This window comes from Symphalangus syndactylus, chromosome 9 (genome assembly GCF_028878055.3).
Source record: "Symphalangus syndactylus isolate Jambi chromosome 9, NHGRI_mSymSyn1-v2.1_pri, whole genome shotgun sequence".
In the NCBI taxonomy this organism is placed as follows: domain Eukaryota; kingdom Metazoa; phylum Chordata; class Mammalia; order Primates; family Hylobatidae; genus Symphalangus; species Symphalangus syndactylus.
The window spans coordinates 27,243,121-27,256,908 of record NC_072431.2 but is presented as its reverse complement, the minus strand read 5'-3'; the positions used below and the strand labels follow the sequence as shown (position 1 = coordinate 27,256,908).

General features: G+C 36.7%; 1 long non-coding RNA gene across 1 annotated transcript; it reads left to right on the top strand.

Moving 5' to 3' along the window:
* Positions 1–368: 368 nt before the first annotated feature.
* Positions 369–4,545, top strand: LOC129490507 (uncharacterized). The gene is made up of 3 exons (XR_008660268.2): positions 369–439; positions 1,578–1,623; positions 4,362–4,545. It is a non-coding gene; the product is annotated as an uncharacterized lncRNA (long non-coding RNA).
* Positions 4,546–13,788: the final 9,243 nt, after the last annotated feature.

The following is a 13,788-nucleotide window of genomic DNA, read 5'->3' as shown; positions in this document are numbered from 1 at the left end:
GATCATTTTCCTGCTTATAGCCAAGAATACCTTATAGAAAACAGGTGCAAATGAGAGAGGATACAGCCATATTTTGTCATAAGAACTTTCATTCCTTTTTGAAGCTTTGCAAATAATTGATCAAGGAAGCAGTGTAAATTGAGTATATCCCATATGCATGTCATTGTTTATCAGTATAATTGTTGGTATATATCACTCAGTATAATTAAGACATATTAAAAACATTTTTTTCTCTTTCTTTTCTTGGACTTGGAGCAAATATCCAGTATGCCAAATTATATCGAGACCTGGATGTCTCAAATAATTGTAAGAAGTGGAGAGGTAGACCAGTTCTGAGATTCATAATCCAGACTCTGCACTGGATGAGGACTGATGCTTCTTGTGTGACCTCCCAAGTATTTATTTATGTAACACTTATTGAATGAAGATGTGTGAAGATGTAAGGATGAAAGAAAGGTTCCTCCCTTTAACAGCCTCCATTCACTATATATAATGCTGTATACCCATTTAAGCCTGAATGTAATTGAAATCTAATTCAATATGACTCCGGCAAAAACGAGAAAAAAAAAAGGGTAGTTTAATGGTAGATTAATTGTGTAGGGGAAGCAAACTAGTCAATTATTTTGTGGGTGTTTTTATGTTCCTTGGAAAGAACTGTGAGCAATTAATTAGTATGCAGACCTCGTGTTCTCTAGCGGTATCTTGACTATAGCTAAAGAAGAATAGTCTTTGGCAAGAAGTGATTATAAATTATTTTTAAAAATCAAACATAAAGGAAAAGTGAACTTTCTGGTTCTTGAAATAGGCCTATGGAGACACAGTGGCAGAGCCAGGTGGATTATTCTCCTTGATTTTCAAAATCAGTGTTTTAATGGAGGGCTATTATGTAGAAGAGAAGAAATGATGGTATGCAGGAAAAACAAATTGTATAGATAAAAGCTCTTTTTGTGTGTGGCGGGGAGGAGATTTACACATTTTGTAGGTGGATTTGGACAGAACTAGAATTGCCATGTATTTTGGCGTTGGGCAGCAGAGCAGCTGAAGTCTTAGTAAAACACACATACACACAGAGATGTGCACACACAGGCACACACTCACAGAAGCGTGCCTCACACAGCACTCCTGTTTTTAAAAAACTATTAAAACGTGCCTGTGTTTCCCTCTATTGTCCTTCTTGGTACCTCTTTCTTCCTGTTTTTCCTCCTTCCTCCCTTCCTGTCTTTTTCCCATTTAGGCTGGAAACGACTCTTTCTCTATTGAAAAACCTTCACAACTGCGGTCATTTCACATGCAACTCAGTTCATTGGTTTCAGACCATCTGCTGCCCTCTTGTGGCCATACAATCCACCTACCCATGCCCCAACTCTAGGACCCTGGTGGTTTTTGTCAGTTGAAATGTTTTTTTCTCAGATGAAACGGACATCTCAAATTATAAACAAACTATTTTTACTGTCATATATTACACCATTATCTTATAATACACTTCTCTAAAATATGTAAAAAATATATAATGTTTGTAATCATATTAAAGACAACATATTCCTATACATCATGGGGTGATTGTTGTTATCTTTCAGGGATATTTGAAAGTAATGCGTTTCACTCATTCATGTGGAGTCTTCAGTAAGTATAAGCCACTTTATATTAGTAGATAATGTTCTAACATAGAATGAGCCATAACTCACCATATAGTAAAATTATACCATGGTAAAAATTCTCTGAGAAAGGTACCAGGTAATGATAATTCTTGATCAAAATGATTTGTTTCAAGCATGTCTCATATAACACTTGTAATAATTGCAAGAAAGAAATGGTTTCAGGTAGAATTCTTAAATACGTCTTTTTATAGATTTGGGAAATATGTTTTTCTAACAGATTCTCAATTTCAGTACCAACTATACATAAACTAATACATTTATCTCTAAAGTCATTACACTTCAATTTGTATTCTTCCTTTTTTACCTCATGATTCCAGTGTTCTTTTTTGGTCACAAGAATAAAGCCAAAGTTAAAGCAAGGATAAAAAGAATCATTTTATTAATGTTGACGTGCATGCCCCTGATATTCCTTATTGCACTGCTTTTTATTTTCAGTTTCTCATTACCATTTTAAATTAAGCACAAAGATATTTAACTTATTCAATATAATGCTTTAATGAAAACCAAAGAGCTAATTCCAAGTAGCACCATATACTCAGCTACTCTGAATGCTCAGCAAAGCTGACAATTCCATTTAAGGGAAAATTTTTTTTTTCTTTATTTGGACTGTGGCTTAAAGACTGTATTAGGTAATTCAAATGTTTCTATTGCAATAATTCCTAATCAAAATATTCAAGGAGATGGAGGTATAAGAAACAGAGATTAAATGTTAAAGTCCTGGTACTACTGGAGTGTTAATGTCTGAGACATTGTCACACTGGCACAGGTTGTGCTTAGGGCCCAGCAAGGAAGAACATCAAATTATTTTAGAAAATTATTTCATGCTTTATATTTAAAACAAAATCAAATATTATTTTTAAATAACAAAGAACATCAAATCATTTTAGAAAATTATTTCATACTTTATATTTAAAACAAAATCAAAATCAAAATGTTATTTTTATGTTAAATAGATGATTTATCTATTTAAAATAAGATAAATAGATGATTTATCTATGGGAAAAGGCAGAAATCTGTCGTAATTCCTAATACTTACTTAATGGTTTAGCTGGTTATGGTTTGAATTAAAAATGTATGGAACATGTATATTCTTTATCATATTTAGGGTCGCTAAAGGTCCTAAAACAGTTCTTAGCATCGTCAAACCACATGATTAAACTGATTCTTTGGAGACAGAGAGTAGAGAATAACGATTAAATGAGAAGCATATGGGCTATTGAAAATATTTCTAAGCTGATGACTATGATGTTTCCTTAAACATGAATCACTGATTATTGATCACTGAACATGACTCTTTACCAAAAATGAATGCCCTTTCTCTATGTTCCTTACTATCCTCATCTCTGAAATGGAAAATAGAATTGTGATCGAATCTGAAAGTATCATTATTTAATTGATACCTGAATAAACCTAAATTTTCTTCTTCAGAGCTGAATGAAGAAGGAGGATATTTTTCACCTGGATTAAAGTTATGTAACTATTCAGTTACAGTTTTAAGCTCTCTTGTGACCACTTGTCTTTACTATTTGAAGACAATCTAACCTGGATGATAGAGCCAAAGGTGGTTGTCTTAAGTTGTTTTGGAGATGATTAGCCTGTGCAGTACATACAAACTTTTCCTATTGTTTAAACAAAATAAATCTTAGATAACTATTTCTTTCCAGAATATCATCTTAGTTTATTACTTTAGCAATTTCACTAACTGAACCTAGATCCATGCACAACTTAAAAGAGAATATTTTCTTTGCAATATTTGTCTTGTAGAAACTAACAACAAACAAAAAAACTTTTTCTTGCTGCTGTTAAGCAGGGGAAATTCTGGCTTGCAACTCCATTCTCCTCTCAATGGGTACCCCCAGTTCAAATATGCACATGTTGCAAGAAAAGGCCAGCTTCGTATTTGGAAAATGAGCTGTAGATACTTTTCTCCACTATAAAGAAAAGATGTTCTTACCGCTTTTCCTCAGGGTTTTATGGCGCAAGAAAACAAGCAATTAAAAAACAATCACATGTGTAAAGTAGCATGTTGTATGAGTTGTTGCACAGGCTAAGCAAGAAACTAAATCATTGAAAGTTTGAACATGGCTAAATTGCAAGTCTAGAGAACATTCTCACACTGAGTGATGCTTGTTTATAAAATTTATAAAGTAAGAATGGGGACCTGGACTGCATTTCAAATTTAATGTGATGATTTAGAAATCAAAAAAATTTAAATTATAAGTTGTATGAAATCCTTCAAATGCAAATATTTTTAAATGGCAGTATTGGAGGGTACAGTATGCTGCAAATCAGAAAGAACATGTCCCAAAGGCAAGATTTCTAAAAATCAATTTAGATTAATTGGAAATAGTTCCAGTAAAATTCTTGGACACGTTTATTATTTAGTATGCATCAGAGCTTAGCTATTTAAAAATTATTAAGCACGGCATTTATTGAATAATATTGTTATTTTTATGTTAAATAGATGATCTTTTTTTCTCTGAATGAACCATGCCTTATCTGAAAGATTTAGCTATAACTTTACGATTTTAAGAAAACTAACAAGATCATATTCCTGCCTTTCTCCTTTTTCCCATTTCTTTCTTCCTCCTTCTCTCCCTGTCTCCCTTCCTTCCCTCCCTTTTCTCCTTTCTTGCCTTGTCTCATCCCACCTCTCTCTTTTCCTTTCTTTTCTCTCACCCACGAAATGGCCATGTGCACAAGCCTGATGGATGCCTCATTCTGTGAATAAACTGGCGGTGTTGCTGTATACAGACCACATCTTTCTTCTAAAGCTGCAAGGCACACATTTAAACTCAAATCTCAGAGAGTGCAGCACCTAGATTGCAGTACAAATTGGTATGACCAACCAGACCCAGCAACCATCGATCTTCATTCTTCCTGCCACCCTGGAAACTGAAACCTTTTGTAGCAAGAGGTAACTAAAATTCTGAAGTCGGCTTGCAATAAAGGGAAGCAACAACTTTAAGATTGGACTGAAATATCTGACAGCTCTCTGAAACAAAACAAAAACAAAATGTACCCAGGTTTCAGTTACGCTCTATTTGGTTTCTTTTCTTGTTAAATAAGTGCTGGCATATAACTCATTAGACACCTTGTGGGCCGCCCCACAAAGATGTGGGCAGTTCAATTTAGAGTAAGTGGGAGGTGTATAATTCAGAGTTTACACTTCTAGATAAATCAGGCTTCAGCATGAGATTTTTGCCATATACTTCAGATAATCTTATTCCCCTAGCTTCTGGCTCAAATTTGAATTTAAACAGAAATACAAACAATACATACAGGGGGAAAGTTTTCCAATAACAATTAACATTAATAATGAAAATTCAATTGAGGAAGTAAACACCTCTTAGAACTTGTTTTCCTGGTTCATTCCTTCATTTTGGAGTAGACAGGAAAACTATGTCCTTATCTAGGAGGCTGAAGGCAGATCATCTGTTTGGTCTATTCTCAAGCGGTTCTAAAACCTTTTTAACTAGTCTTGGAGACATGTTTAACTGTTGGTCAGAGAATGTGCTTTTACTACAAAGAGCTTCAGCAGATTCTCTCTTCTTGGTGTCTAGTGATTTCTGCCCAACCCTTGGCCTTTCCTGGGACAGTTTGTGCTCAAACTGGATGATCACATGTCTCCAAGTGTAGCTTGACCCAAGTCTGTTAAATGGGTAGACAGGGCATTAGAAGTGGTTGCGGATTTTTCTTCTATCAGAAAAATATATATTAAAAACAAAACAACAACAATAAAAAGTACATGACAAAAACAAGCAAACAAACAAACAGGAAACTGGAGTATCTCTTATTTGAGAAATATCCCTTCTCCCTCAAGATGATTAGAATTCTGTGGCATGTAGTTTCCACAATTATCAAGATGAAGTTTACTATTAGGCCTCAACAGACAAAATAATACCACAACACACTGCTCTTTGCCAACTATATGGCCAAAGATTTACAAATGAATAACTATTTCACTCAATGCTAATTATGGTATGATGGTTACGAGCATTCTCATTCACAGCTGTTGCTAGTTGTGGTAGACTATTTGCAAAAAATGAAAGAAATTCTCTTACGTGAAAGGATCCCCCCTTGCCATGTAACTTTGCAAATCCCCTCATCAACAGATGGAGTATCGTTGCCCTTCTCTTTAACCTGGGCTGGCTTCATGACTTTCTTTGGCCAACAGAGTGTGGTGGAAGTGATTCTTGATCCAGACATAAAGATACTTTTAGGTCTGCGTATAAAATCATGAGAAGCTTTCTTGCTCTTCTTCTGCCCTTGTCTATAGTGGAGAATCACCTGTCATTGCTATTTGAGATCACAAGTCATTACCTTCCTGAGGAGTGGAGTCTGTTATTAAATTCACTCTCATCTTTCTGATTTAGATTTCTCCTATACTGATTTCTCCTAATCTTCCCTCAGAAAGACTGATTTCTACTGCTTAATTCTAGGCACAGCTTACTTTCAGAATACACATTTTGACCAAACTCTTTATAAACTGTGTAGAACCAGACAAGGGTGGGGTAAGTAAATCAAACAAGGCACTTAGATTGGATGCAGTATTTAAGGGGCACCAAAAATGCAAAAGTCAAGGGAAATAATAGTTTAATGCAGTATTATAAAAAATCAAAATCAATGCAAAAGTCCATAATGAACATACTATCAGTAATTTAAACAAAGACATGATCAGTATGGAACCATGTAACATGGATTTGGGCTAAATATATCTAAGTTAAATATCTTTATTTTGACAGTTTTTACTTGTGAGGCCTCAGAAAATTTATTTATATTCTCCAAATCTCTGTTTTGTCATTTGTATAATGGAACTATTATTTTCGGTGGGTCATTTAAAAGAGTAAATAAAATAATGCATAAACTACTTAGCCTGTTCTTACCACATATTACTCCCCAGTGTTAATGATTTGTCACTCTTTATTCTATGTGTGTATTTTTTCCTTTTGAAGTTTATCATTTATTCAACAAAGATGTTTGAGTTCTCATCAATGATTTAATTGGTCTCAGCAATGGATATAGAATTATGATTTTAATGGTCAGCAAACACAAGCGTAGGCCTTGACAATCCACGAGCTTACATTTCCATAGGTAAGATAGACAGTAATCAGTTAATCACAACACACATTTTAAAATATAATTTAGATAACTATATAATATAGGGATTATGCTTAATCGGACAATGCTTCGTTGTGTAAGTACAAAGCTGTGATGTGTGCGTTAATAATTAAGTGAATCCAGAGAAAGATAACATTCTTGAATAGAGAAAGTATAGTTCTTTGTAAATAGTTGAATAAAAAGAGCGTTTGAGGAGAGGTCAATGATGACAATTGTTCTAAAAATGTTCATTGGATTTTGTGACATAGAGGTCATTGATCACCTTAAAGAGGGCTGTGACTCCAGGTTTGGCTTAAATGAAGAAAAGGGGGAAGTAACAAATAAACCCATGAAGTAACAGTACTCCTTTTAATGAGCATTTTCCCCCAAGATACCAGGCAGACATAGAATAGGGAAAAGAAGGAAGGTTTTTTCTTTTCTGTTTTTTAATTAAAAAATAGAAAAGCCTTGACCGTGGTTAAATATCAAAATATGAAGTTTCCATTTCAGAGGGAAGAATCAAATACACAATCAAGAAAAGGAGTAATCAAATCAGTCTAGTGCCCCTGAAAGTAGAAGAGAAAGGGTTTCAAAGCATCATTTATAGATATGTGGAGAGGCAGTAGATCATCAATTATGAAGCAGAGAAGGAGAAGAGGGGTATAAATATAGGTAATTTGCATGTTGTGTAGTGGAGAGACAAGAGCAAAATATCACTTTTAAAATTGGAGATGTCCTTTTCTCACTATGATTACGCTGTGATAGTGTAGTGTAGTGAGTTCAGTTTCATCCCCAAGTGCAAGTATGGGATCTTCTGTCTATCACTCTATTAAATGACTGGGGACTTCATTTGGTCTTATGAGTTGTGCTGTGTGTTGCTGGGAAAAGGACTCTCCATGAAGTTGTCATGGTAGCAAAAATGAAAAAAACAAAAAACTTGGCATTGGTACTTGTATTATTTTTTCATTGCTGCTCTAACAAATTACCATAATGTAATGGCTTAAACAACACAAATGTATTATGTTACTGTTCTGTGGATTAGAAGTCTAGCACAGATCTCACACTGTGTTGGGGCAGCATTCCTTTCTGGAAGGAGTGCAGGGAAGACTTGGTTTCCTTGCCTTTTCCTGGTTTTCAGAGGCCGTCTGCTTTTTGGGGCTTATGATTCCCTTCTTCTTTCTTCAAAACCAGCAACATTAGCCTGAGTCCTTCTTGCATTGCCATCTCTCTATCCTCTAATTCTTTCATTCACTTTTAGGAACTCATAGGATTATTTTGGGCCCATTTGGGTAATCCAGTATAACCTGCCTGTTTTAAGGTCAGCTGATGAGCAAATTTAATTCTTTCTGCAACCTTAATTTCTCTTTTCTATGTAACATAATTTATTCACAGGTTTTGAGGATTAATATATGAACATCCTTGTGGGGGTCCTTATCTTACCTACTGCAGTAATGCAGTAGTAGATTGACTGAGATTAAGGTTCAGACTCTGCAATATTGCCTTAGGGAAGGTTCTTGATGAAGCCAGGTCAGGGGCCCTGAACTCTTATCTAATATTTCTGGAGAAATAAATGGCACCAAATGCAAGCATCCTTTGGAATATTCATATAGAATTCCTGACTAGTCATCTTCTAAATCCACCCTTTTAACTTAAGGTCCTAATCTCCTCTTCTACTACTTTAGAATTTCTAGAGCCTCTTATTTTACTCCGTGAGAACTACAATTCTGTGGTGATCTCCATAGATTGCAAATTAGACTAAATGGACGTCTAAATATTTGGAAAAAGTAGTTTGTTTGTTTGTTTTTCATGAAACCAAAGAGGGCACTGTCTCTTCAAATCCATTGCCCTGGGTCTCCACACCTGTAAAGGAATGATTAGGGGTAAAACATTGGCATTCTGATTCTGTCCTGCTGAGGTCACCATTCTTTACATAACTTTTAACACAGCAAGACAAACCAACAAAGAAAAACGACAAAAAAACAAGTGTAGTTTGATTGATCTGCTAGGGATTTTTCTTTTGTTTATTGTTTATGACATATATGTATTTTGTATTACTCAGCTCATGCTGCCAAAACAAAATACCATAGATTTAGTGGCTTTCCAGGAATTTGTTTTTCACAGTTCTGGAGGTTGAGAAGTCCAAGTTTAACATGTGGCCTGATTAGGTTGCTTCCTGAGGGCTTTCTGCCTGGCTTGCCAGCAGTGACCTTCTCACTGTGTCTTAATGTGGTGAAGAAAATTCTTTCTTACTTAGGTTTCTATTTTATTCAAGCCTTCAATGGATGGGATGATGCTTACTCACATTGGAAAGGGCTATCTGCCTCACCCAGTCTACTGATTCAAATGTTAATCTCATCCACAAACACTCTCATAGACACACCCAGAAATAATGTTTAACCAAATATTTGGGCACCCTGTGGCCCAGTCAAGTTGACATATAAAATTAACCATCACAAGTCCAACCCTTATCAACTTGGCACCAACATACATTTCCTTAAACGTCACTTAGTTTTCAAGTAAGGACAATAATATGGTCATAAATCCACTAAACATGATACAACTACACTGTGTTCAACTGAAAATGCCTGATACCTTCTCCAGAAAAGGGAATAAAGTCCTTGAGTGATATTTACTCTTCTTCTTGATATCTCATAACTAAAACACTATGATGCAAATCAACAAAACTTAAATACTGTGGTATAAAGTCCATATGTCTTATACTACATATGGGAATAAGAAAGGGAAGAAAACAAAGATATTTACATACACACATACATATGTATAACAAAATATGGAGAAAGTATTCATAAAAATTATAGTTATCATTTACATAGCTGATCATATGGTTGTAGCTGGTATTTATAACATTCTTCTTCTACTACATATTGGTTTTGGTTTTCTTTTTGAGTCAGTGTCTCGCTCTATCGTCCATGCTGGAGTGCAATGGTGCGATCTTGGCTCACTGCAGTCTGTGCCTCCTGGGTTCAAGCAATTCTCCTGCCTCAGCCTTCCTGAGTAGCTGGGATTACAGGGGTGTATCACCATGCCCGGCTAATTTTTGTATTTTTTTTAATTTTTAATTTTTTGCAAGGCTGGTCACAAGCTCCTGACTTTAAGTGATCTGCCCGTCTTGGCCTCCCAAAGTGCTGGGATTACAGGCCTTTACTACATATTCTTTATTCCCTTTGTCTTTGGCAAACATCTCAGCTGGTAATGGTTCTTTCCCTGGTAGAATGACCCAAACCTTCATAACTGAAGGGTCTCAGCCATTAGTAGTTCCGCCTGGATTCCATTGTTTTAGTTTTCCATTGGCCTGAATCACAGGAAATGGTAATACTAAGAGATACCCTAAGGGATTCCCTGTTTTACAGACATAGATTTATTTACTTTTATAGTGGCATAGCAGTCCAATTTCCCCTTGGCAGTTGGGATCAATTAGCCCATCCAGCAGTGTAATTCCCTTCTTTGCTGTTGATTCAGAGGCACGAGGATTCTAAAGGGGCCAGTCAGCAGTTCTAACTTCCATTTCAATGGATCATTGTTTCCCCTAGGGAAGAAATTCTTCCTCTGGAATGAAGACCTCTCAGCCAGCAGAGCATAAACTTACAGGAACAAGAAGCAAACATTTTGCTAGAGGGTACCAGGGGTGACAGAGAGTGGTGTCACTCCCATTTCCATCCCTTGAATCTTGAATCTATGAATTTTGGGTATGGGAAAAACAGCACTATATGTTGGATATTGATCAGTAGCATATGAAGCCTATAGGAGAACTTTGCAGCAGCTGTGCAAGGTATTGCCTTCTAGACAGCACCATCGCTGAGTCTTCAGAAGGCCATTCCACTATCCTATTAAACTAGTTGCATCAAGATGGAGGAGAACATGGTAAGGGCAGTGATTCCATGAGGATGGGCCCCTTGCCACACTTCTTTTGCTGTGATATGAGTTCCTTGATCAGAAGTAATGCTATGTGGTATAGCATGATGGTGGATAAGGCATTCTGTAAGTCTGTGAGTGGTATTTTTGGCATATTTGTGTGTAGTGTTGACAAACCCATATCCACAGTGTCTATTCCTTTAAGAAGAAAATGCCATGTCTTCCATGATGGAAGTGATTCCATATATAAACCTGCCACCAAGTAGCTGGCTGATCACCCCAGGGAATAGTGCCATATCATAGACTCAGTGTTGGCTTCTGCTGCTGGAAGATTGGGCACTCAGAAGTGGGTGTAGCTAGGTCAGCCTTGATGAGTGGAAGTCAATGTTTCTAAGTCCGTGCATAACCTCCTTTCCTGCTACCGTGGCTAGTTTGGTCATTAGCTCATCAGAAAATGACAGGGGTGGCTGGGGAAAGAGGCTGACTGGTATCCACAGAAGATGTCATTCTATTCACTAGATTATTAAAATCGTCCCCTGCTTGGGTCACCATTTGGTTAGCATTGAAATGGGACATAAATATCATCATATTTCTTGTGCATTATGAGAGGTATATCCACATCTTTCTCACAAATATCCTTGCCACCAACTTTGGAATCATGTTCTTTCCAAGTCCCTGACTGTATACCAGTAACATGCCTGGCCATTTCTTCTTTCATGAAAAGATGTAATGCTGGAAGTTTTACATCCACAAGAGGATTTCCCTTCCCCACTGTTCTTCAGAGATGTTCCAGAAAGAGGCTGTTGTGTTATAGCTGTCCATTTTTCAGGCAGTGCTTGCATATTGTGCAGAACCATCTATAAACCAGGCCCTAGTCATCTCTTCTTCTGCCAATAATCGTAGGTACTCTCCATGAGACCATAGGTGCAGGATGGAAGAGAGAAGGTAGTGTAGCTGGAGTGGGAACCATGGGCATTTAGGCTAGTTCTTCAAATAACTTGACATGGGTACTTGTGGCTTCAGAGCCTGCTCAGGCCTGATTGTGTACATAGCACTTCCATTTGATGATGGAGTTCTGTTGTGCATGCCACACTTTTTGGCTTAGTGGGTTGGATAACACCCTGTTCATCATGGGAAACTCAGGTCCCATGGTAACTTGGTGGCATTTGGTTAAGCACTCAGTCTCAACTGAGGCCCAGCATCTGGCCAAGAACTGTTTCTCGGAAGAAAAGTAGTTATCTGCAGAGGATGGCAGAACTTTGCTCCAAAATGCTAAGGACTTGCACTGTGATTCATCTTTAGGGGCTTGCCAAAGGTGGCAAGTGGCATCCCTGTCTGCCACTGACACTCCAAACAGTAGGATCTGCTGGATTATATAGCCCAATAGGCAGAACAACTGGCATAGCAGCCTGGACCTGTTGCAGAGCCTTTTCTATTTCTGAACCACATGCAAAACTAGCAGCTTTTGAGGTCACTCAGTAAATAAGTCAGAGTAACTAAGAAATATATTGCCAATTCCTTACCCAACTAGAGTAAGTTGCCTCCAAAATGCAAGTAGCCCCACTAGGCATTGTGCCTCTCTTTTGATTGTTAGAGGGTCATATGCAACAACTTATTTTTCACCTTAGATGGGTAACTTGACAAGCCCTATACCACTGAACCACTAGAAATTTCACTGAGATAGAAGGCTCTTGACTTTTTGTCAGATGTATTATCTACCTTCTGACACACATATGTGTTACTAATAAGTCTAGAATTGGTGCCACTTTGTGCTCACTTGGTTCCATCAGCATAATGTCATCGATGGAGTGGACCAGTGTGATGTCTTGTGAAAGTTAAAGGAGATACAAAATCCCTGAGAACTAAACCATAACATTATATTAATATAAAGAATTTTTCAGAAATATTACAGATATCAGGAAGCTATTCAAGGTCATGTTCAGGCTAAAGCTGCCTGGCTTTGAATGCCAAAGACTAATTGTAAGTAATTTATGCAAGGCTGTATGCTAAAACCTACAATTCTCTTCCAGGAAACAAAACCATTGGCAAGTACTCCAAACCCTTGTGGAGTGTTAGACTAAATTATCCTTACAAATCTTTCACACAGCATGGTGAGGGGGAAGGGGCATTTGCTCGTCTACCTATTAAGCCACAGGACTTGGAAGAATGTTCCCTACATCCTGTAATGCAGGACAGGAGGTTTGATGTATTTTAATTTTAAATTAAAGAGATCTTTTAAAATAGAGGATATGTAAGAGAAAGCAGTTAGAATTGAGAATAGCCCATAAAGATGAGCTGTTGGCTTCTGGATGCAACATCTGGAGACTGTTAGTACTGAGGATTTGTATAGATCTCTGTTTGGAATTTGAGAAACAAACATGGCCCACAGAAATCTTGGATGGGATTGCTATCCAAGGCAGAAAGACAAAGTTTGCTTATGTCTCTAGCATAATAAATATTAATTTATGTTATAGAAAAAAATAATCACTCATTCATTCAAAAAGCATTTGTGAGATTCCTACTCTGATTCGGGTTTTGTGCAAGTGTTAGAGATTGAAAAACAAAGACTGAAAGATGCCTTGAAACATTAAGAACTTGAGAGAATAACTGTGGACATTTAAAACATCATCATAGTGAGATATTTTCTGATGAAGTTTAAAACAAGAGGAAACGTCTCTCAGGCCGATAAGTGGGGATGGGAGAGTGGTGGTAGAGGAGTTAATTCCAAACAGGGTAACTGCTAGCATGGGAAAAGGCAAGTGGAGTGCAACACAGTAAGTTTGCAAGGAATTATAACATGAGTGAAGCACAAGATTCAAGCAGAATTAGAGACAGTAAGTACTGAAGATGAAAAGGTAGCAGGGACTGGCACATGGAGGATATTCCACGGCTATGACAGAATTTATAACTTTGGTCATTTATGCATCAAATTTACAACTTTAATTTAGATGCACATTGTGCATGATTGTTTGCTTTGACATATTCTTTAAATAAACCAATTTTTTAAAATTGTATGACTTTTTGAAATCTTATATTAGTCTCATAAATAGAAAATTGGTACCATTTTCTATAAATTATAAGTGAAAAGCAACTTCTCAAACTTCAAAAAATGTTATTAAGGGTGAATCAGAGGCAATTTATAGATCTGAATGCCAAA